This window comes from Dipodomys spectabilis, unplaced genomic scaffold (assembly GCF_019054845.1).
Source record: "Dipodomys spectabilis isolate Male_0828 unplaced genomic scaffold, ASM1905484v1 ptg000081l, whole genome shotgun sequence".
Taxonomy (NCBI): domain Eukaryota; kingdom Metazoa; phylum Chordata; class Mammalia; order Rodentia; family Heteromyidae; genus Dipodomys; species Dipodomys spectabilis.
This window is the reverse complement of record NW_024870758.1, coordinates 19,150,641-19,177,482: the sequence shown is the minus strand read 5'-3', so window position 1 is coordinate 19,177,482 and position 26,842 is coordinate 19,150,641. Positions and strand designations below refer to the sequence as shown.

Sequence of the window (26,842 nt, the reverse complement as noted above, 5' to 3'; positions counted from 1 at the left end):
TGTATTTGATGTCAGTATAATTTGTGGAGAAGGGAAAAAACAAATTGTTTAAATAGGGATACAGGCTGACCCATTGCAACAATGAAATGTACAAGTCGTTATTTCGAAAGCGAACTTTACAACTTTGGTGCGGCGGGGTGGGGGGGGGGGGGGGCGGAGGCAGGATGGGAAGGGATGGGAAGGGGAAACAAAGGAGGAGGCTACAATCCTTGATAAGAAATGTACTCATTGTCTTGCCCATGTAATTATAACAATAAAAATTTTAAAAATAAAATAAAAAATGAACACAATATTCATACATAAATCCATATTAATAAATGTTGCTTATATTTATTACATCTATCTGTTTGTCTATCTGTCTGCTTGTCTATTTGGAAAATCTCCATCTAGTATCTTTGGGAAAGTTGTGAATGTTTTTTGGGAATATATTCATGTGTATTACGAATGACATTATTAATGAGAGAGGAAGGTGAGTAGTTTATTTTATGCCATGGTGACATGCATTGAGTACACTTAATATGATGAATATTCTTGTAAACTACCACACATGAAGAGCTTTGTTCTTATATTCTACATCAATCAATAGGTTCTCCCAAGACAGTGATTGTTCCCTTAACTTTTATGACTTTTGCTCCATGTATGTATGCTTGCATCACTAAATCCTACATCTCCTTCACTGTGACTTGGTAAATATGATCAACTTAAAAAAAAAAGAACTGGTGTATGTAACTTCAACCCCTCTTATATCAACGTTACAAAAAAATTGAAGAAAAAGAACTGGTGTACTTTTAAGTCATTTTAATCTTCAGGCTTCCATCTATTCTTTTTTGCTCCCACATTTTATAAAAAAAATTACTTGACCTATAACATTTCATGGAGTCTGAATTTTGCTGCTTGGGTGTGTGTGTGTGTGTGTGTGCTCATAGTAAAGAGCATTTTTCTTCCTATTATAGGCAAGTAAATCCAGAGGCTTAATCAGACTCATGTCCAATCCCTTTGACAATAACATATTGATACTGATTTCTGTCTTAGAAAGGCACATAATATGTGTTTGTCACTCTTTCAGTTAAATTGGTAGCTGTTGATAGTATCTAGAGTCACAAATTATTAAGAGATGGTAAATTAGTCTATCACATCTTAAATAAATTTTAGTTCAAGTGTCATTATGACAAGACATTCTTATTATTTATTATTAAGTTTTCCCATAGTTCAAAATGTTTATTTGCCCTTACCTGTATTTTATAGAGTATACTGATTGATTTAAATTGATTGTAAGTAGTAATCTAGAGTACCAACTATGTATCTTAGGCCATTTGGAGCTTCTTTAAATTGTCTCATTTAGATATAACTCAAGTTATTTTTAATATTACCATACAAATCTGATGCCTTCTTTGCTAATTGGTTATAACAAGGTATTCTATACTTAGCAAGGACATTTGCTGACCTAGATATGCCGATGGAAATTTTTCTAAGCAATCATAACAGAAATAGCATTTCAAAACTACAACCTGAATGCTAGATTCTAGTGAGGGCCATTGTAACTGGATTGGTCATTGTTTCTAGGCTTTATAGCAGGAACCTCATACACACACACACACACACACACACACACACATAGATATATGCACACATCCACACACACAAGTACATATGTTACACTTATGTATGTGTAAGGATGTTCTATTATTTCTTATGATGCTTAATTTTGCCTGTAATACCATCTTATAAAGTGTATATACATGGTGGACCAGCTAAATATAGTGAATTTACATATAATTTACCTCACAAAACTATCATTTTTCAACTGAGAACTTTATCTTTGTATTTTTTATATGAAATTCTGTCATTTTTCACAACACAGCTGAACCTGTAAGACATTATATTAGATGAAATAATTCAGGCAAATGCAAGTGCATATAACCTTACTCAGGTGAAATCTAAAAATGTTAACCTTATAAAGTAGAGTAGAATGATGGTTATTGTATGTGGTGTTTAGGGGAGGAATAGATCATGAGATGTTAGGGGAGGATATAGAAGTAAAGGAGAAATCTGTTCAAGAATCTATTGTATAGCCATGTGACTATGGTTAATGGTAATAACTTCTAACTTTTAATTATTATGTGTTATAGATATTTTATTTTTGTCTTGTTTTTTTTTTTTTTTGGTCGGCCGTGGGGCTTGAACTCTGGATCTGGGAGCTGTCCCTCAGCTCTTCAGCTCAAGGAGAGCGCTCTACCACTTGAGCTACAGCGCCACTTCCGGTTTTCTGGTGGTTTATTGGAGATAGGAGTCTCACGGTGGTCTCTCCTGCCCGAGCTGGCTTTGAACTGCGATCCTCAGATCTCAGCCTCCTGAGTTGCTAGGATTACAGGCGTGAGCCACCAGCACCCAGCTAGATATTTTATTTTTATAAAAATGAAAGTTTGTGATAACCCTGAAAATCTATAGGTACCATTTTTTCATTGCGTGTGTTCACGTTAAGTCTCAGTATCACAAATTGGTAATTCACATTACAATTTTATCATTATATCTGCTATGATTATTATTAGCAATCTTAAATGTTACCATTGTAATTTGATTGGGAGTCTGTGCACCATGCTCATACAAGATGGCAAACTTAATAAATAAATGAATATGATCTGATTGCTCCAATGACCATGTGTCTGTCTTCCTCTGTCTTCATGGACCTCTCTACTGCATGAGACACAATAATATTGAGAGAAAGCCAGGTAATAATACTATAATGTCTCAAAGTGTTCAAGTATAGAGTGAGTTTGCTGCCTTTCACTTAAAATCAAAAGCTAGAAATGGTTAAAGGAAGACACATAACATGCCAGAAGCAAACAGAGGCTTAAATCTAAATCTCTTGGATCAAGTTCTTAAGCCAATTTATGTATGCAAAGGCACAGTTATTTAAGAAACTAAAAGTGCTCTTCTAGTGAACACATTAATAAGAAAGTGCAACAGCCTTGTTGTTAATATTGATCTAAAAAGTTCAAACTAGCCACAGCATTTTCTTAAGCCTTATCTAGTGCAAGGCCCAACATTCTTATGTTCTATTCAGGGGGAGAGAGATAAGAAAGTGGAAAAGAAGACTGAAGCTACTAGAGGTTGGTTGATACACTTGTAGGAAAACAGTTATCTTCATAACATAAAAGTACAGGAAAAACCACAATAGCAGATGTAAAAGCTGCAACATGTTATCCAAGCGATCTCATTAAGTGAATTGATTGATGTGGGTACACTGAAATGAACATTTGGAAAGTAAATGAAACAAACTAATTCTGGAAGATGCTCTCCATGACTTTCATAGCTAAAGAGAAAGTTTTCAAAGTTTTGAAAAGCCCCAAGTCTTCTTGGGGCTAATTGCAACTGTAATTTCTCAGCCTGTACTCTTTTTTTAATAAGATTTTTTATTGTGAAAAATACTGTACAGAGGGGTTACAGTTACATGGGCAAGGTAATGAGTACATTTCTTATCAAGCATTATTGCCTCCTCCTTTGTTTTCTCCTACCATCCCTTCCCTCCCACCTCCTCCTCTACACCCCCCACTCTCCCTCCACCCCCTGCCTAAATTATAATGTTTGTTTTTCAACATAGTGTCTTGTACATCTCATTGTTGCAATGGGTCAGCCTGTACTCTTATAAAGCCTAAAAAGCAGTACTTCTGTTTGCGAATAGTTTGCTGAATATTCTAAGTCCACTGCTGAGACTACTGCTAAGAAAAAAAAAAGATTTACTTAAAAATATTGCTCCTTATTGAAAATGCCCCTGGTGAGTCAAGAGCTCTAATAGAGACATGCAATATGATTTATATTGATCCACAGCTTGCTAACACAACCTCCATTCTGAAGACTATGGATCTATAAATAATTTCAATTTTCAAGTCTTTTTAAGGATATCTATCTATCTAATCTATCTATCTATCTATCTATCTATCTATCTATCTATCTATCTATCTATAGCCTGTAGCTGCCACAGTGATTCTGGTAATGGATTTCCAAAAAGTAAATTGAAAAATAATTCTGAAAAAGAATCATCACTCTAGACACTATTAGGAAGATTTATGATTCATGAGAAGTCATCAAAACATGCACAAAAGCATAGCAGGAGCTTAGGAGATGCCTTCAATTCTCATGGAGACTTTGACAAAAAACAGACTTCAATGGATGGAGGAAGTAACCAAATGTGGTGGAAATAATAACTGAAATAGAATTTGAAGCAGAATGCTTCAAGTGACTGAATTACTATAATCTCATGATAAAATTTTAACAGATGAGAAGACAATGCTTTCTTGAGAGAAAAATCTACTGATAAATATGTGGTGAACATTGTTGAAATGAAAGCAAAGGTTTGGAATATTATGTAAACCAGTGGCAGGGTTGGGATTGAAAGTTCTACTGTAGATAAAGTGAGGGTAGTATCACCAACTACAGATAAATACCTCATGAGAAACAAAGTCAACTGATACAGTAAACTTCACTCTTTTTTCATATAAGAAATAGCTAGAGACCCAAGGAAGATGGCAGAGATGTAGTTGGGCTATATGTGAGCTCTCTACAGAAACCAGTTTTCGCAGGTCAGGGAATAATTCACTACAGGAAAATGACATCAAAGTGAGCCGTAATAGTACAGAGATTATGCCTAGCAAGGAAAAATTCAGGCAGTTTGCACCAGAAGACAGACTTGAGCACAAGTGGCCACTGTGAGACTGGCCAGACAAAGCTGGAACAAACATGCCAGAGACTCAGGGCTGCATCTCTTCATCCACATCCAGCACAGACTGGATGATCAGGAGCAGAATTACTCATCCTGCTGACCATCAGAGCAGATCGGGAAGGGGCAAAAAGCCAAGGGAAACTGGGAATATATCAATTCTAAATATCTATTCACCAAATACTGGAGCACCCAAATTTATCCAAGAAATGCTACTTTTCCTAAAATCACACATAGATCCAAAGACATTGGTTGTTAGTGACTTTAATACGCCACTTTCCCTGCTGGATAGATCGACTTGGCAAAAACTCAACAGAGAAACCTCAGATCTAAACAACTGCATAGATCAACTAGACTTAACAGACGACTACAGAATATTTCACCCATTAGCAACAGAATACACATTCTAATCAGCAGTATGTGGAACATTCTTCAAAATAGACCACATTTTAGGTCACAAAGCAAATATGTCCAAATACAGAAACATTGAAATTATGCACTGCATTGTCTCAGATCTTAAGGGAATAAAATTAGAATTCAACACCAAATGCCATCAAAGAAAATCCTGTAAAACACGGAGGCTGAACAATACACTGTTGAACCACCAGTTGGTCATGAAAAAGATTAGAAAGAAAACTCAAATGTTCATGATATTTAACAAAATGAACATACAAATTACAAGTTCCTCTGTGACACAGCAAAGGCAGTACTCACAGGAAAGTCCATAACTCTGAGTTCTTACATCAACACATTGGAGACATCTCAAACCACAATATAATGATGCACCTGAAGCTCTTTGAAAAAGAACAGCAAGCCAAACCCCAATCCAGTAGATGGAAACAAATTATTATAATTAAATCAGAATTGAATGAATTAGAGTCCAAAAAAAACCCCAAAGAAAGAATCAACAAAACAAAGAGCTGGATTTTCAAAAAAAATTAATAAAATTGACAGTCCCTTAGCAAATTTTACCAGAAAAAGAAAAGAACACACTCAAATAAACAAACTCAGAGATGAAAATGGAACCATCTCCACAGAAACAACCCAGATTCAGAACATAATAAGGGAATAGTTCTCAAACCTTTGTGCTAATAAGTTTGAGAATCTGGATGAAATAGAAGTATTTCTAGCAAATATTGATATGCCCAAACTAAACCAAGATGAGTTAAAAAAATTTAACAGACTCATATCAAATATAGAAAGAGAAACAACAATAATAGCCCTCCAATCCAAAAAAAGCCCAAGACCAGATACCCATCTGCTGAATTCTACAAGCCCTTCAAAGCAGAACTCACACCAATACTCCTCCAACTCTTCAATGAAATTGAAAATGAAATTTCACTACCAAACTCCTTCAATGAAGCCATCATAACCTTCATCCTACAACCAGACAGGGACTTATCAAAGAAGAGAACTATAGTCCCATTTCTTTGATGAACATTGATGAAAAACATCTCAAAAAATTCTGGCCATTGACTTCAACAAGTCATCAAAAAAAAATCATACACAAGGAGCAAACAAGATTCATTCCAGGGAGGCAAAGCTGGTTCAATATACACAAATCAATTAATGTAATACATCACATCAACAAGAGCAGGAAGATTATCTTAATAGACACAGAAAAAGCCTTTGACAAGATCCAACACCCCTTTATGATGAAAGCTCTGTAGAAGCTAGGAATCCAGAGAACATTTCTCAATACAATCAAGGTTATGTATGACAAACCTACAACCATTTTTATACTTAATGACAAAAAGCTAGATGTTTCCTCTAAACTCAGGAACTAGACAAGTATTTTCACTCCACTCTCTTTCCTCCTCTTCAATTTGGTATTAGAAAGCCTCGCTAGAGGAATAAGACAAGATGTAAACATAAAGAGGGTCCAAATAGGGAAAGTGAAGTAAAATTCTCCGTCTTTGCAGATGCCATAATTTGTATTTAAAGCACCCAAAGACTCCATTACCAAGTTACTCCAGCTGATTTGAAATTCTTGCAACTTAGCAGAATAAAACTTAGCAGTATAAAATTAACCCTCAAAAATCAATGGCTTATGTGTATGCCAATAATTAGAAGAGCACAGCTGAAATCAGGAAAACAACCCCTTTTGTAATAGCCCCACAAAAATACCAAGGACTTAAATAAAGAAGTGAAGGACTTATTTGATAAAAACTTTAAAAACCTGAGAAAGGGAATTAAAATAGAACTAAGGAAGTGGAAAAACCTCCCATGCTCCTGGATTGGGAGGATTAAAATTGGGAAAATGGCAGTATTGTCAAAGGCTATTTACAAATTCAATGCAATACCTATCTATATCCCAACCTCATTCTTCAATGAAATAGAAGAAGCAATCCAAAAATTCATATGGAACAACAAAAGACCTTGAATGGCAAAACCAATCCTTAGCAGAATGAACAGTGTTGGAGAAATAACAATACTAGATTTCAAACTCTCTACAAGGCCTTAGTAATCAAAACAGCTTGGTACTCACACAAAAACAGACCTGAAGACCAATGGAATAAAATTGAAGACCCAGAATGAACCCACAGATCTATAGCCACCTAATAGTCAATAAGGGAGCTAAAAAAATAGAATGGAAGAAAGACAGCCTCTTCAGTAAATGGTGCTGGCAAAAATGGTTTAACACCTGTAGAAAACTAAAGCTAGATCCTTATGTATCACTCTGCACCAGAATCAACTCCAAATGAATAAAAGACCTCAAAGTCAAAGCAGACACCCTGAAAACATTATAGGAAGGAATAGGAGAAACTCTAGGGCTCCTTGGCACAGGCCAAACTTTTCTTAATAAAGATCTATAAACAAAACAAATCAAAGAAAGGTTGGGCAAACGGGATTGCATGAAGCTGCAGGGATTCTGCATGGCACTGGACATAGTAGCAAAATCAATAGAAAGCCCACGGATTGGGAGAAGATTTTCACTAGCCATCCAATGGAAAAGGTTCTCATCTAAAATATACTTAGAACTCAAAAATTAAATCCTCCAAAAACAAATCCTCAAAGAAACAACCACTCCATTGATAAGTGTGCTAAAGATTTAAAGAGAGACTTCTCTGAAGAGGAAATAAAAATGGCAGACACATGAAGAAATGTTCAGCTTCTCTGCCATAAAAGAAATGCAAATTAAAACAACATTGAGATTCCACCTCACCCCAGTTAGAATGGCTATCATCATGAACTCTAATAACAGATGCTGGAAAGGATGTGGACAGAAGGAAACCCTACTGCATTCTTGGTGGGAATGTAAACTTGTTCAATCACTCTGGAAAATAGTATGGAAGTTCCTCAAAGTACTACACATAGAGCTCCTCTATGAGCCAGCAATCCCACTCAAATGAAAAAAAAAAACAAAAAACAAGGCCATACTAAAGCTACCAGCACAACTATGTTTACTGTAGCATTATTTACCATAGCTAATATATGGAACCAACCGTGATGCCCCTCAGTAGATGAGTGGATCAAGAAAATGTGGTCTATATACACAATGGAATTCTATGCCTCCATCAGAAAGAACACCACCACCCCATTTGTTAGGAAATTGAAAGGCTTGGAAAAAATTATATTAACTGAAGTTACCCATTCCCAAAGAAATTTAGGTTCCATTGTTTCCCTTATTTCAGTAATTAGTATACATATAGGCTAATCTTACCTGAAGAGCTGAAAAACAAAAAACACTGTACAAATGACCATATAAGATGATGCTAAGTGTAATGAGCCCCAAGGTATGGACACAAGAAATCTCTTTATAATTGTTGTTTCAAATGTACTATGTGATTTCTTCTTTTTTTTTTTCTCTTTGTGTGTTCTTTCCCCTGTGGTATAGCCTCTGTTGTCACTGTACTTGATTTTGATACCTTGCATCTTGTATATACAATTTTCTAATATGGGAATGGGAATGGGAATATCAAAACACTGAAACAAGGACACAGGATGACCCATTGCAACAAAATGATACCCACAGGACAGTGTATTGGAAACAAACTTTACAACTTCGGGGCTGGGGGAGGGGTGGAGGGCTGAGGATGAGGAGTGTGGGAGGTGAGGGAAGGAAGGAATAGTAGGACAACTACAAGGGAAAGGGTAACAATGACCAGCAAATAATGTACTCATTGCCTTACTCATCCCCTCAGTACAGCATCTTTACAATAAACTATTTAAAAAAAAAGAAGAAGAAATAGGCATAGCTGCCATAAGCTCAGCAACAACAACCCTAATCAGTCAGTTGGCCAAGAACCTTTCCCAACTAAACCCCTAAGACTCACTGAAATTGTAGATGGTTTTATATGTATATATATAATATAAATATATATTATATATTATATAAATATACATATAATATATATAAATATATATATGTATATTTGTCGGTTGTGTGGCTTGAACTCTGGGCCTGAGCGCTGTGCCACTTCTGGTTTTCTGGTTGTTTATTGGAGATAAGAGTTTCACAGACTTTACTGCCCAGGCTGGCTTTGAACAGCAATCCTCAGATCTCAGCCTCCTGAGTAGCTAGGATTACAGGCATCAGCTACTGGCGCCTGGCTGGTTTTTAATATATTTTAACAGTAAGGTATTTTTAAATCTAAAAAAATTACACACACGTAATACACACTGAATACATAGACAGTGTTGCTGTCCACTTAATAAAATAGAGTATACATATAAATATTATATTGACTGGGATATGATGAACCGTTCCTGTAACTCACTTTATTAAGATATTCCATTTATTGGTTGCCTAGAACTGAACCATCAGAATCTCTGAATCATGCCACATGAGAAAAAATAGCAAGATTAATGTTAAAACCACCATACTCATGAAAACATATAAATAGTATTATTGTACATATTGTTCCCACCTATAGCCATTTTTGGTATAGCTCAAGTGTATCTACATGTTCTGAGAATATCATACTCTCCTATTCTTCTCCATTAAGAATTTATGTTTCAGGTCACTAGATAGTGTTAATTAAGAATTCTCTATCAATGGCTCCTGGTCATTTTGATTTTCTAAGTCTTTCCCTTTAGTATGCTTGTAAGAAAATATTTCCTGAGGTTTTATAAATCTACAACAGATTTTCTGGTGCATTTATATGAGAAGTCAGTTTAGCTATATTAAAAAAAACTGTGGCTCACATTTTCAATTCTTGAGTATTTTAACATATTACTCAATTTTCTTTTAGCTTGAACCATGAATGTCAACAATTTAGATGAAAATGTAATGAATTCCTATATGCCCTTTTCTGTGCTTTGGTATTCCTTCTATATTCTTGCTTTCATATGTTTTATTTCAGAAATTCTTATTATCTATATGCTGCCTTTGCCTTGTTTACTTATTTAACTACAGTATTTTCACTTTTGAATTTGTTTTGGATTTTAATGTTTTCTCCTTTAAATATTCTCTTTATTAATTAATGTCTACATGTTTATATTATGTATTACCTTTCATATGTTAGTTATTATGGAATCACATATATTTTATGCTACATTTGATATTTTTCTAAATTGTGTCACTTACACTGTAGTTTTACCTAATTCTTATTAAAGCTGCTGTTGCATTGCATGCATAAACTGTTTCTTTTAATAGCAACTCCTTTATACAACTATTTTAAGATAAGGAAAATATAAGTAATCAAGTTTCAAAAAGACTGTTTCTTGTATTTTGCAACATTTTAAATGTCATATCTCATTTAGAAACAAAAATGTAAATTGTGTGCATTTACATTCTCTATAGATGTCATTCTGCTTCTTACATCTTTACTATAATAAAATGTATGGAATTTGACATTTTGCTCAATTGCCACTCAATTTTACATAAAATCAGTTATGCTTTTCTTCTAATAATTTCCATGTAATTTATTCAGAACTTCTTCAGAGAAAAAGGGGGAAAAACATTATTTATTTCACATAATTAAGTAAAACATGAGCGAGCTTTGTTTTCTCCATTTAACTAGCTAATTGAATAACAATACCAATAAAGAGAGCATCCAGGCTATAAGATAGCACTACTGTGAAAACTTCTGCCCTTACAACTCTTTTTGTGTGTGTAGTAATACTGGATTTGAGCTCAAGGTCTAGCACTTTCTATGCAAGTGTTCTGCCACTTGAACCATCCAGCACTTTTTACCTTCATTTATTTTTAAGATATTGACTTTTCATATGTCTGGGGCTAGCCTCAGACAAGTCTCCTACTTATGCCTCCCAAATATCTGTGATTATAGGCATTAACCAGCATGCCCCGTTTGATTTTTGAGACAGGGTCTCGTTGACTTTTTTGTTTATGTTTGCTTAGAACCACAATCTTTCTTCCCTTGCCTTCTGTGTGGCAGGGACTATTCATGTGAGCCATCGTGCCCAGAGATTTTACTTACAATTACCATCTTCCATCTGTCCCTCCTTGGCTGAAGGAATATTACTTGTATCAGCTTCATGTTAAACTTAATTTTAATTCATTGGCATGTCCTATGCGTGACATTCCAGTCATACTATTAATGTTATTTTGTTGTCTAAAAGCTCTTGACAGAGGCAGAATAGTCATTCCAGACAGATAGGCATTTAGGACATGGAAAACTAGTGGGTAATTATACTCTTTTCTGCATACACTATCAAAACAGCATGTCTCACACTAGGTAGATTAGGGAATAGATATGTACTTTCTTTATAGTTTCAGCGACTGGAGCCTAGGTTCATCCTGTAGCATCTTCTCTTGATTTGTGGGTGGCCATCATCATGCTGTGTGTGCACAGAGCTGCTGCTGTCCTGGGGAAGGTAGAGAAGCAGGGGGAGACAACAATCATTTCCTCTTGTAAGCCCCAAATCCTATTGGATTAGGACCCACACCTTGTAACTTCATTTCCTGTGAATTCCCTTCTAAAAGACATCTCTAAATACAGTCATTTAGGGATAAAGGCTTCAACATATGAATTTGAGGAAGCACAATTCAGCCTTTAGAATTAATGTAATGAAATAAACTAGCAATTTACAATAATAAATAGCCATCTAGATTTGGAGTTTGAGAATGATGAGTGTTGGGAAGATGAGAAGTATGAGATTCACTGCTAAGCTTGAGAGGCTCGTAGAAGGTGATCCTGAGAAGGACACCGTATAGGGTTTACTGCATAGGGACTGAAAATGTGGCATTGAAATAGGACAATCAGGTTATGATCAAAATCAGAAGCTCCAATTGGTGGCAATATACACTGAGTCTGTATTTTGTTATTACTGAAGGTACTGGGAAATGGAGATCTTGTACTCAGAAAATGGCAGACTCAAGATTTCCTCTCTTGTATGCGAGACTAAGACCCATGCTACTTCTCATTCTCTCCTCTGCCTCACCATTTTACTGAGGGAAGATGCTGAGCCACAAGGCTGAGCTTTTATTTTGACTAGATTCCATTCAGTAGTTTAAGGGGTATTTTGAGCTTTTGGTTTCTATAATGCTATGACTAAATGGAAGAGCCTTCCATAGAATACAAATTTGCAGAGACTGATTGAACAGAAATGAAAGGATGTCGAAGCCATGTCTCCTCTGCAGGACAAACATTGTAAGTTATAAAAAACAATTCAGGATGTATTATTCTCAGGGATATTTCATAAAATTGGCATTCATATCCACTGATGGTTCAAGAATTGTCAACCTGAAATGTGTTTGTAAGTATTAGATAGTCTCATAAACACAGCAGAGTGAGCAATGCTGGGATATTACAGTGAACTCTTTTTCCTACTATAAACTTTGCTACAAATGATAACAGGCAAAAGTGAACAGCATGGCATCTTTCATCTTCTATGACTAATATTATGGTGACTAATAGTATAAAAACCCAAATACAGTATCTAAAATAAAAGACCCACATGATTTTCACTGAAATATGTATTTTAGTAAATATAGAAATAGCTTGGTAGACAAACTCAGTTTTCTTTCCAAATTGTATTACAACCACTGATGACATCTGGATTTCCTGAATAAAATCCATGGCCATTGTACAATTATTCCATTTACAGATGCTAATCCATTTTAGAAAGCTTTGAAGATAGAGATTCTAATAACTATTCATTATTTCTAAGAAACTTAAGGGCATGTGTCATTTTTCCAATCATTAAAATTATAAGAAATATTCTTCATATAGCAAGTAACATGCCACATATAGTCCTCCTCTGTACCACTATAAAGGCTGGACTAGAGGCAAATTAACTGGCCAGGCATGAACCTTCTGTTCAGCAAGGGTAAAATGACTAATACCGTTGCGAATATTCATGAGAAATTTAGAGAGTTGGCAGTAGGTGTTAAAAGCAGAAAAAGAAAGACATAAGGGATGAAAAAAGATGGAAATCACAGGGAAGAAGACAAGAAGCAGTCGACACCAAACATAGGCAGATAAAAGAATAAGGACAAAGCTGGGACATACATACAAACATGCAAATACTCCACAAGAATATACATAAACACATATGTACCACATGCACACATACTGACTCAAATGCACATACAAACCACACACAACACACAAACACACATGCACAGAACAAAAGCACACACAGAAGCACACCACACAGAAGCACACATATACAGACACACTAATGTGTACACCTAAACACAAAGACATTCACATGCACACATGCACACTCACATACAGAAGACAGCACTTGATATGTAACCCTGACTGACCTCGAACTTGCAATTCTCCATCATACCCAGCTTCCAAGCTCAGATGTTTTTAAACTTTTTTTATTTTTGGCTTTGAATTTTTGATGTTGGGGATCGAACTAAGATTTTTTGATTCATAAAAAGAAGTGCTTCTTTCTCCTTCATATTATATATAATGTGGCTCAGTGTTTGCTTTGTTCCATTACTTCATTCCAGTATTCAGTACCAAGGAATAAATGAAATGCAAACCAGGTTGCTTCTAAGACTGAGGAAAGTATAGCACTTTGAAATTTTGTTTGAATATATCACTTATCACTTTTTGTTTCATAAGTGTTTAGCCAAATTGGTGAACCTAAACCTTCTAATGTAGCTAATATACACCAGGAAAATTTACTTCTTCTTTATGTTGTCTATAAAAATGGACAACAAATAACTTGGAGCACCAAAATGATTGACCAAAATGATCACAATGACATATGACATAGTACCAGAGTAAGAAGCAATTGATATTTATTGGCAATTTTCTTGTTCTGAATAATTTTGAAATCTCCGAGACCTGGTTTAGTGATTAATTGTCTCCTAGAAAATCTTTGTATCATTCCCAGCTTTATCAAAGTTAACCACGGTGTGGATGGCGGGGGGGGGGGGGGGGGTGGGGGCTGAATAGAGTTTCCAGCAACTGTAAGGAATTTTTCATTGAGAAGGCCAACGGAGCTGGAAAGAATCTGCAGACATTTGTATGAACAATTGAAATCCCCAAGAAGCTCTTTTTATAAATCATAATTGTATGTGCATGTATTTTTTCTTTTTATTGTATATATATATATATATATATATATATATATATATGTTAAAGGTCTATAACAAGTATAAGTTATATGTTTATAACATCCATTTATACTGGAAATAAGATGTAATAACTCTCTTCCTTTGACAAGAAACATTGAATTGTCTCTGTATATTAAAATGTGACAGAAATAGCTCATATCTGTCAACAGTCTTCAACCTGTGAAGACCCATTGATCTCAGTGAAGTCATGGGGATGGAGAGGATCATTCTTCAGGCCAAGACTTTGAATGAGCAGACTTTATATTTGGTATAAAGTTGGGTATTATACACATCACACTGTTAAATTAAAAGTGGAATAACCAGGAGCAAGTAGCTCACATCTGTAATCCTAGTTACACAGGAGACTGAGATCTGAGGATCATGGTTCAAAACCAACTGAGGCAGGAAAGACTGTAAGACTCTCAACTCCAGTTAACTACCAAAAATCTGGAAGTAGAGTTGGGGCTCAAATGATAGAGCAGTAGTTTTGTGAAAGAAAAGCTCAAGGATAGTGCACAGTTCCTGAGTTCAAGCCTCAGAACATGTGTGTGTGTGGTGTGTACACACACACACACACACACACACACACAAATAGAATATGTCCAAAGTAAAAATTGAACTTTGGACATTTGAGGGTCAGAAAGTCTCATTAGTTATGTTGAAATTTAACTTATATGTAAAACTTTTCACATATATCAAGAATTTACATTTTACATTTTGCTTTACCATTTTTCAAATTGTTTTTATGTTTATTATTCTAAGGGACATGCACACCAACATTTATTACATAAAATTGAAATTGAAGCTTCTCTGCTAGTACACAACTAAATAATTAAATGCTAGTATTAGTTATTATATATTACATATAAAATTGGAAATAAGTATTTTTCATGAGGTTAGAGCTTTTGTTTGAAATTATGCTAAAAAGTTGTGTAACTTGAGCTTGAATCCATTGCAAGTACATGCAGCTTTTGTTCTCTACAGGTAAACAGTGCCAATTGATGTTTGAAATTTATCAATAGCACACTCAACAAATTAAACAATGAGTTTGAATAGAAAGCAAAGTATATATATGCATGCATATATATGCATATATCTTAATTCTTTGTTTTATAGGGCACATAATCCTCATTTTTATCCTATCTTTGTTTACTTATTGTCACCCAGTGAGACAGGTGCAGTTATGTATCCTGTATAATTACAATACTTAAAAACTATTAAACTAGCAAATAAATGAAGATCTTCTGTTTATGTAATGTGAAAATAATCTACCAGGACTTCTCAGATGCATGACATGTTTGCACACCAACATTCATAATATTTTAATATTTAAAATGGCAGTAATAACACTTAAGTCTATAATATAGGGTAGGAACAAATCAACTTAACTGTTTCTAAGTTAAAGGCAGTAAAACTTGAATAGCTATTGGCTAAATGTAGCTTGGAAAATTACCAAATTTGATACGATAACCACTTTGAAGAGTCCTATTTGATAATTTTGCATCTAATATAACAAATGAAATAAAAGAATCTGCCACCTAGAGTAGCAAGTGAATTCCCCCCTCCCTAAGGCTGTTTCTGCAAAAAAGTCTTTATTTAAATTATTTTCTAAATATTCTGAAATAGGAGTTGATTGCAAATATAGATTCTTATGGAAATCGGAGCGTTTTAATTCTATACTAGTTAAAATTCCCCATTTGCAAAGACTTTATAATCCAATTTACTGAGATTGCATCCATATCAGTAAATACAATATCCATTTTAAGAGATAAATTCCCATCAAACATTCAGGATTGTACAGTGACGCATGCCCATAAATAAGTCAGAAAATATGCAATTCACCTATTTGCTCCTTTTCTTCTCCAATTATTTTACTTCAAGTATATTATGCATGTAACCATGAAAGAATAATTTTTGTTCAAACATTTAATTGAAACTAGATAATTTCTTTCAGTGGATGCTAAACTGCTCCCTCATTAAATTTCCATTCATTCGTTTCTATTCATCTAGTGAAGAGTGAAAAGGCTATAGGAGAAAAAGCACAGAAAATCTTGAATTGTATTATCAAGACAAGATACTGATTGGTGCAGAACAAATTACATGTTGATGTGAATCAAATAGGGAAAACACAGAGCAAGGGTTCTAAAATTTTCATGTGCACACATATCATTATCAGCCTTTTAAAATGCTCAGTAGGCCTGGGCACTGTCCCTTAGCTATTTTCTTCTAAAACTAGTACTCTACCCCTTGAGCCACAGTCCCCATACTGGTTTTTAGTGTTTAATTGAACTTGAGTCTCATGGATTTTCCTGCCCTGGATAGCTTCAAGCTCCAATCCTCAAGATCTCAGCCTACTGAGTATCTAAGGTTACAGACATGAGTTAGGCTTGAGGTTCTGAATTTCTAACAAGGTTCCAAGTGATGCTACTGTTATGGCTGCTACCCACAAATTGCCATGCAGTAGATGATGGTAGGGGAAAAATCAGAGTTATCCCAGAAAAATACAGGACAATAAAGAAAACATTCTATATCCACTTTGGGTAGAAGAACAGTATATATCTGGTCTGCTGTGGGAGTCTGTCAACTGAAATAGGCCAACTGTAGCATGCAAAGGGTGCAAATCTCAGCAAGGTCCAGTGGCAAGCCTTTGCACTATCTGCCTTTCTCAAATTCTATCTGCTTTTCACTTCAAAGCTTCTGTTCTGAGGGTATAACTGAATTCCACTGTAGTATTAGTCTGTGATCGCAGGAGGAGGTTTCTAATTCTTTTATAACCCATTTCCAGTGACCAAAAGCAATGTAGTTGGTGGGCTCTTCAAGGAAAGACATGAAGCCTCTGATCTCTACCCATGCTGGCTAGAGGTGAAATGGGAAGCAGAGTCATAGAAAAAAGCCCCCAAGTGATCCCTTGAGATTAAACAGGTTGAGCCAATGTGATTAATTTTTAGGGTGGTTGATCTATGACCCATATAAAGCAAGTGTCATTTTGTCAGTTCAGAGAATGCTTCAAAAAGGGCCTTGGGTCAGATTACAACCTCACACTTTAAAAAAATCCTAACGTTTCATCCAGCCATTCTTTTCTAAATACTTGGGGAAATGTGGCACCCCTCATTCACATGGTCATTTATAACCTAGTGTCAATGTTTTAGACATTTTAACTCCCTAACTGAAACTAGATATTAGGTGCTTTACCTAATAATAAAAAAGCCTCTGTCCAGAGTACATGAAAGAGCTTTGCCATTAGGGACTCTGCTATTTGCTTCTCTTTCCTGTCTGCTGTCAAGGTAAGCATTAATTGCAGCCCAAGTGCTCACTTTCATGTAAATGCTTCTCAAATACATTATTAAATGCTTCCTTTGATAACACATATCATAGAAAATTGAAGATTAATGTTTTTCCATTTGTCAAAGTGACAAAAAATTTTGATTATAGAACTAAGTCCATTAACTCTTTGTATCAAACATACAGAAGATAAATGGTTTTTAAAAATAATTTGTTTTCTTGTTGAAATTACAAGTGCAGTTTTTATCTATAATGCAAGAGATGAGTAAATATAAATGGACAGGAAATGACAGCTCACCATTTTAAAAAGTTATAGCACCAAAGAAAATATTGTGTGACGAGTCAGCTTTTGCCATCATGAGATACTGCTGCACCGACATTTATGATACACACATCACTACATAGAACCAGAATATTGTGACAAAAGCATTTAATAGCAATGTCTTGCTTGGAAATGTACATTGAATTTTGCACTACTAAAGACCTTTTAATGTCCTTGTAGCAAGTATATGATAGAAATAATCTTCCTTACTGTAAAACATCATTAGTTATTGATAGTTTCAAATCAGTAACTCCAACATGTCCATTGTCATTGAGTCATTTGATTCCTTGTATTTTCTACAATGTTTATTTTCTAAATACTGTTTGTTGAGTTATGACAAACATAAAATATTTTATTAAATAAATATTTTATTAAATACTTTATTAAATAATAAATTCCAGAATGGGTAATTTTTTATTTGTGTGTGTGTGTTTAACACATTGCATTAGGAATAAAATAGAAAACCTGTCTACTCTTTCTCTTCTCCACTGTTCCACAAACAATACGTGGCCCCATGCCATTCACATATATGGCATCCCAGAAGCCTGACCATGGACTGGAGACGAGTGGACAACACCAAAGCTGTGTATTACAATGTGCTTCTTTATGCATTAACATTCCATCTATACAAACCCTTCATTGGCATGGATGTGCTGTATAGCTATTGGAAAGAATGTGAGAACGCAATAGTTAAACACTCTAGAATAAGAATATTTTTTCAAAGTGCAAGAAAAGTTTGCCCTCTCTTATGTTCTGATATTACTTGATTTTCCAAAAGCAGGGGAAATAACAATCCAGGTATACTCCTTCTCATGAATAAAAAATGTGTCACATGTAGATGTAGTATGTTTTACGTACATAATCATGGAATAATTGTGTGTGGCCATTGTCTTCTTACCCTGATATAATACGTTGGTTTTTTTTTTTTAAAAAAGAAAAAACAGGATACTTTTCTCTCAACAAAAGTGAAAACATGCTTAGCTAGAGTTTTTTCTTTTCTTTTTCAAATGAGTCACTTGATTAGGGCCCAGAAGGTCTTCAGGCAGTTTACACTGAACATCAGCATGTGTGTGTGTCACTTCCCAGATCAGGTAATTCAGCTCACTGTTTGTCCAGTGAGACTAATCCCCATATCTTTGATGACAGTAAACAGAGAACACATTTTCCATAAACTACATCAGGAATGCATCTACCAAATCAGCTGGTGGGTGATAATATCAGTCCAGCATTGAATCCATTTTCAGCCAATTTCCAACCAAATTGCACATTTAAATGCAGGAGCATCCTTTTATTAAGTTATGATAAATAAATAGTCAATACAAATATATTAGCAGTACACTTATTTTAGAGAGAAAGGAATACAAACTCACAAAATGAGAGAAGATTCATAGTCATGATACACATGGCCAGCCTCCCACCTCAACCAAAAAGCTGAACTTGCTACACTTGCTTAGCTTTCTTTTTCTTTATTTTTAACTTAAACCCCTCCTGAATTTTGAATCTGAGGAAAAAATAAAAGTGAATCTCTTTGCATTGAAATACTATCTCATTTATAAGAGACACGTTTCTTTACCATATATCTGAATAACAATCTTCTAACCACATTTGTCTTTGCTTAACCCCGTTATTTCCATTTTTAAAATATATGAACTAAGGGCCGGGCGCCGGTGGCTCACGCCTGTAATCCTAGCTACTCAGGAGGCTGAGATCTGAGAATCGCGGTTCAAAGCCAGCCCGGGCAGAAAAGACCGTGAGACTCCTATCTCCAATAAACCACTAGAAAACTGGAAGTGGCGCTGTAGCTCAAGTGGTAGAGCGCTCACCTTGAGCTGAAGAGCTGAGGGACAGCGCCTAGGCCCAGAGTTCAAGCCCCATGACCGACAAAAAAAAAATATATATATATATATATATATATATATGAACTATTATTTTAATAAAATTATTTTACTATAATAAGCAAAATCTATTCTTAGAAATGAAGTCATTAGTCTTAAATTTTAAGGCAGTCCTGTTCAACTATAGGTTATTATGTTAAATTTATTGTGTTAGTTATCTTTTTAATTGGCAATTGATACTAAGCTAATTCTAAAAGAGAGATTTAGGAGACAGAGACATTGTAAGAAAACCTCCTTAAATAAAGGAAAAAAGATAAAGTGATACTTTTGTGGTTCTTATAGGCTGTGATCATACACTGGCTATAGATAAAGAGTAAGGAATAAACCTACACATCTCAGCCCAGCCCTGGGCCAAGTTTATATTGCAAAAGGGGAGAAAGGAATGAATAAAGAAGGGGGAATTCCAAGGAACAAAAAGGGTAACTGATGCTCTTATGTTTAGAAGGTTAAATCGATTTTTATATGGTTTTAATTTGGAAGAGAATTTAATGTAAGTTTTTTAACCTAGACCTTTAAAATGTTATAAAAATATGCATTCATGTATAATGTAGAATTTCAAGATCAGAGTTGTTTTTGCTTTTTGCCTTGGCTGCTAAACTGAAATAGATGATACCTATGAACTTTAACGTTGACACTCCCTAGTAATAAAGATGTTTCTTTTCTACCTTCCCCATCCCCATTGTGGAGCTTGAACTCAGCTCAAGGTGAGCACTCTACTACTTGAGCTTCAGTGCCACTTCCAGTTTTCTGGTTGTTTATTGGAGATAGAGTCTCACGGACTCTCCTGCCCAGGCTGGCTTTGAACCAGGATACTCAGATCTTAGCCTCCTGAGTAGCTAGGATGACAGGTGTAGTCTGTAATTACAGATTACAGTGCCCAGCTAATAAAGACATTTCTATGCCCAGAAAATTAGAAGTAGCCTCCTAAGAGGCATCATTTTGTGTCTGGTATTAACAAATCATCTCTGGACCATTGTGAGCTATTCTATACTGGCCATTGGCAAGTTGCCATTGGTTCACTTTCTTAACACGTGTATTTTACTTGAATTTTTACAGTTATCACAGGTAAAGATAAAATATTTGGGGGACCAAATATATGAAAATATTGTCGGTCTTTCTTTTACTGTGTCAGGATAGACTTCTAGTCCTTAAACACAAAGATTTGAACTCTCTCTTGATATATAATATGTGATATGGGAAGACTATTTGTTTGTGTAGGAAAAAAAAGCAACCATTATCTAAGTTTGAAAAACGATTCTAAATCAATTTAGGTTTCAATTATACATCTCTGATTTCAGAAGTGAAAGAACAGAGAGGGAACAATAATTAATATAATATGGCTGTGGTTTTGACAGGAATGTCAGTTGAGATACAGGTTAATATGAGAGGGTTCAGAAGCATATATCAGATGGTCCAGTATGCTATTCAGTTTCCCAAATGTGTCCTGCATTTGGGATGCCAAGAGAAAGAGAAAGAATATTTTTTTAAATTTCAGTGAAAAAATTAAATATGGATGGATAGCTTAAAACACATAAAACTTGCATTTTAAAGTAAAACTACAAAAAAATATTACCTAGAGCACCAAAATTCAATTAAATAAGTGGCGAAGTCTGCTTCTGTGTTTCTTTTAGGAAGCATGTGTTTGGATATATTCCAAGTCTTCTCAAATTACTTATGCAACTTTTCTATAGATTTTTCGTACATGTTTCTATATTTCACAATATAAATCAACTGTTTCAAGGACATGCTACACACTTGTCTTTACAAACTTCTCTTAAAAACAAGATGAGAAACAAAAACACATGTTTGTGACATAGGAAAATCAGTTTCATGACGAGCAGAAGCAGGCATCACAGAGTTTTGCAGGTACCTGCACAAAACTTTATTACAAATCTACTAAAATCATGCTTGGAAAAATTTGTAAAAAGCTTGGAAAAAGCTTTGAAAAGAAGAAAAAGTGGTAAGGCTTTTCACCATGAATCAAGTGAAAAGACAGATTATATGATTTTTCCTCCGTATCGACAGGGTTTGCAACCATGGTAATCAAGCACACAACAAGGATATGTTAAGACCTCCAATGGTGTGGAACAGGTACAGATTTTCTCTCTTGTCCTTATTCCTTAAATAAGTCAGTATAACTGCTTTTTGTATCTAGAAAGAATGCATAGAGGTTTGTACAAGTACTGTGTGTTTTGGATAAGGAACTTGAGCATTAGCAGAGTTGGATATTTGCCAGGAATCCTTGAATCCAAATAAAAAGAGCTACCATGACATGCTACAGTATCTTCCCATAATTAAAATGCTGATATAATTACATAGAAAAGTCAATACAGAAAAAGACTAGAAATGTAAACGAAAATTCATAATGGTTAACAATAACATATTGACTCCAAATGGATCAAAGACCTTGCAGACAAAGCAGGCACTCTGAAAACATTAAAGGGTGGAATAAGGGAAACCCTACTTCTTGGAACAGGCCGAAAATTTCTTAATAGAGGCTCAGAAATACAACAAATCAAAGAAAGGTTGGACAAATAGGTTTGCATGAAATTGCAGAGCTTCTGCATGGCAAAAGACAAAGCTAGCAAGATCAATAGAAAGTCCATGGATTGGGAGATCTTCACTAGCCATACAAGAGACAAAGGTCTCATATCCAAAATATACCTGGGCCCATGTAACTGTAAGTCCTCTGTAAGGTATTTTCACAATAAAAAAATATACCTGGAACTAAAAAAATTAAATCCCCCAACAACAAATCTTCAAAGAAACAACTGCCCAATAAACAATTGGGCTAAAGACTTGCAGACAAACTTCTCTGAAGAGCAAAGAAGAATGGCCAATAGACACATGAAGAAATGCTCAACCTCTCCAGCCATAAAAGAAATGCAAATCAAAACAACACTGAGATACCACCTCACCCCAGTTAGAATGGCTATAATCAAGAACTCTAATAACAACAGATGCTGGAGGGGAGGTGGACAGAAGGGAACCTTACTGCATTGTTGGTGGGAGTGTAAACTTGTTCAACCACTTTGGAAAGTAGTATGAAAGTTCCTCAAAATACTCCACATAGAGCTCTCCTATGACCCAGCAATCTCACTTTTGGGTATTTACCCAAATGATCACAAACAAGACCATACTAAAGCTACCAGCACAACTCTGTTTATTGCAGCATTATTTACCATAGCTAAGATATGGAACCAATCTAGAAGCCCCTCAGTAGATGGATGGATCAAGAAAATGTATATATACACAATGGAATTCTATGCCTCCATCAGAAAGAATGACATTGTCCCATTCGTTAGGAAATTGAAAGACTTGGAAACAATTATATTAAGTGAAGTAAGACAGGCCCAAAGAAACTTAGGTCCCATGGTTTCTCTTATTTGCAATAACTAGTATATGACTGAGACAAACAGAAATGGTCAGATAAGTTGATGTTAGGTGAAATGAACCCCAAGATAAGGACTCAAATGGTTTTTCTTTCTTGCTATTGTTTCTAACATATTTATAAGATGATTTCTTTGTTGCTTTCTATGTCCCTCCCCGACTGTATAACCCCTGTTTTCACTGTATTTGATGTTGGTATAATTTGGGGAGGGAAAGGGAAAAAACAAATTGTTTAAGTAGGGATACAGTGGACCCATTGTAACAATGAGATGTACAAGAGGTTATGTTGAAAAACAAAATTTACAACGTTAGCAGGGGAGGAGAATGGAGGGCAGGGATGTTAAGGGGAAACAAAGGAGGAGGCAACAATGCTTGATAAGAAATGTACTCATTACCTTGCTCATGTAACTGTAACTCTTTTGTACGGTATTTTCACAATTAAAAAAAAGAATAAAAAATTTAAAAATCGAATATTTAAAAATCACATAAGTATAAAGAAATAATACTAATATTAAATGAGTTAAGCCTAAGAGGTTTTGAATTGAATAAAAAGTTTCTCAATTAAGTATACGCACAATGAAGGATAACTTCTAATAATTAAGGATGGGTATATACCTGGAGATGAGCAAAACAGCAATTTAGTCATGCAAAAAAAAAATACCAAAGATTAAAAGAGATTTAAAACAAAAACAAAAACTAACACACAGACACACACCTAAAGTAAAAATGAAAGAAAACTAAATAGAAAATAATTTTTTAAATGTTTTAAATTAGGTAGAAAAACGAGTTCTTTAATTTTTTTGGGGGGGAGTGGGGTGGGAGGATATTGTATCTCCCCTGTGTCTGTAACCAGTCTCTTGCTGGAGTCTCTGGTTTGTTTGTGGTTTTTGGTTTTCCTGTGTCTTGATTGGTTTCTTAAATCAGTTTGTTTGAGCAGGCAGAAAGTAGCTTGGCCTTACCCAGGACTTTGTGATCCTCCTCCCAGGCTAATTCAGTGGAAGATCTGCTTTGAGTATCTCAAAAGAGGGAGATGGCTTTTTCCTCTAGCTTGGAGTTGCTGTGATGGGGCTAGGTTGTGGGTAGGGTTGAAGCCTATCAGCAATTAGTAGAAAAGGGCTAGTTCTAGAGACACTCACAAAGCTCTGCCTGGATCCAGTCTCAGGATTTGTGTTTACTGAGTTTCAATTGTTTTTGTTTTATACCTCCTGCTTCTGAATAGTGGGGAGGGGCAGCCTCTGGCTCTGTTTACCCAGTGAAGGAAGTCACTCCTCCGGGGGTGGAGCTATCCCTGCCTGGGAAGCACAACTTTCCCCTGGGTATAAGTGAGCATGGCAGGTCAGGTTCCTGTGACCTGTTGCATGGCTCTTATTGTTTTCTTCCAAGGCCTGAGTTCGAGCTAGCTGCTCTGGCTAGGCCTTTGTCAGTATCATAGATAGAGTTCTTCTCAGCTGGTGGAGGAGGATCTACCTTCTACTGCTTCTCTGTGAGAAGGAGTGAAGATGTGTTGGGTGTACTCACGCCAGTCTCTTGGTTTCCAGGCCATCCATGGTCTGTGATCAGCAGGATGAAGATTTCTACTCCTTGTCAGTTCTTGCTGGCAGTGAGTAGAATCTGCTCATGCACCATGTCTGGTGCCTTTGTCCTAGGCTCTCTCTGTTGATGGTGGATGTAGAAACAGCCCCAACACCGCTATGGCAGACACCGGCAAGTGCTCAGATCTGTCTCCTTAACCAAGCTGCCTGGCCAAACTCTCTGTACTGTGATGGCACACTTGGTATGATTCTCTAGCCTAGAACTTTTTTTTTGGGGGGGGGGAGGTTTGTAGCTTTTCTATTTTATTCTAAGGAACCTCTTTTTCACCGCAGATTTTTTTGTTAGCATTAGTTAGTTTTACAAGGGAGATTCATTCTGACAGATTCATATTTACACATGGTATACCTTGATTATGCTGATCCGCCTTCACTCTTCCTCATTCCCCCTTTCTACTTCCCAAGCCAATCTCAGCAAGCTGCACTTACATGTACATGAAATATTTGGTTTATCTTCACTCTCCTCCGCCCTTTTGTTTTCCCTCCTACTCTCATGACTCACTGGGCAGGACTTGTTTTACATTCCCAATGATATCTTGAATTGAAAAAAATTCCCTTGTCTATTAAATTTTCATCATTTTAAACTTCTCTGTTGGATAAGCATTCAATATACTTAAATTTTTAATTTATAAAAAGTGTTAGACTGCTAAAAGTTTTTTTTTTCTGAAAATTCCAAATACCTAACATCTTAAAGGAAAGCTAGCTGGAATACAGACAAATGCTTCACCTAGCTGAACTATTTCATCTGTGCAGATGTATGTTACTCTAGTCTAGAACTATTCACTGGAACATTGCTTTCTATGCAAGATTTTGTTTAGCCTCCAGCCTCTCCTCCGCCATCTTCCTCCAGATTCCTCACACCTTAGCTTTTATACCTATTCTCTCCCACTCTTATCATAAAACTGTATATTCTCTAAAGGTTCATTCTGACCAGATTGACTTTCAGGCTAAGTTGTTGTTGTGTTGTTTTGTCTCAGGAAATGTCCCTTGTTCGCATGATTTGTCTTTTTTACACAAATTCCAAGTGGCCTTTTTCTTAATCTTAACATTTAAATGTCCAGCAGCCCTTTGGATGAATTCACATTGACCTTTATGCTAAACCTAACCATCCTCATTTTCCCTCTCACATGAGATTCACTTTCATGATTTATCTCTTTCCAGTATATCTATAATTATCAAAGCTTACCTTTTAGTGGAGAGGGAGTGTCTTCTGAGCATGTTCTCCTGACTGTTGGCAGGCATATTTGTACCTACCACACACCTGTAATCTCAGCTCACATATTTGCTCAGCTACTTAGAAGACAGAGATTTGGAGGATCACAGTTTGGGACTAGCTTGGACAAAAATTTAGCTAAATTCCATCTCAAGTAACAAGGTAGATATTCTATTGTGTGCCTATGCTTCCAGATACTTGAGAGATTATAAATAGAAGGATCATAAAAGAGGTCAACGTGGGCAAAAATGAGAGATTTTATCTAAAAACTAACAAAGTAAACCAAAACACCACATAAGTCTGAGTATATGGCTGAAGTGGTAGGGTACCTGCCTAGTAAGTGTGAGTGAGTAAATTTAAGTTAAAAACATACCTAGGAAGTCTATTTACCATTGATGCCAGAGGCATTAGTTTTCCAATTTGTCATACATAAACAAGAAACTACAGCACTAGTAACCTTAAACACAGACATTTATTTTCCCACAGTTCTGAAGGCCAGTAGTCTGAGATCAGGATTTTGGTAAGAATAATTTCTCCTGAGGGCTGTGATAGAAAGATGAGATAGGAAGTTTTCCCATATATACTTTGTTCTAATTCCCTTTTTTTCACAAAAGAACTCTTAAGTGTTCACTTCGAGTCCACTTAAAGGAGTCTTGTTTCAATGACATCTGTATAAAAACAAAACAATAAAACCTCAGGCTCTATACATGGATTGTTGGGATGAATTCAGTTCAGAACAGCAGACATCTAGGCCTAAGGAGTTGTTGATCATAAGTGCCAGTTCATTGTCATGACCTTTCCATCTACAGGGCAGTTCACAATGTGGCAGCTGGCTTTACGGAATGAGAAACAGAAGTGCAAGAGGGTAAGCCAGCAAAGCCTGCATCTTTTTATAACTGTAAGAGTGACATTGAATCATATTCTCTATGTTCTTCTCATGGTGAGTGATG

At 35.6% G+C, this 26,842-nt stretch overlaps 1 pseudogene; it reads left to right on the top strand.

The window, feature by feature from the left end:
* The first annotated feature begins 19,960 nt into the window (after positions 1-19,960).
* Positions 19,961-20,082, top strand: LOC122110881 (annotated as a pseudogene).
* Positions 20,083-26,842: the final 6,760 nt, after the last annotated feature.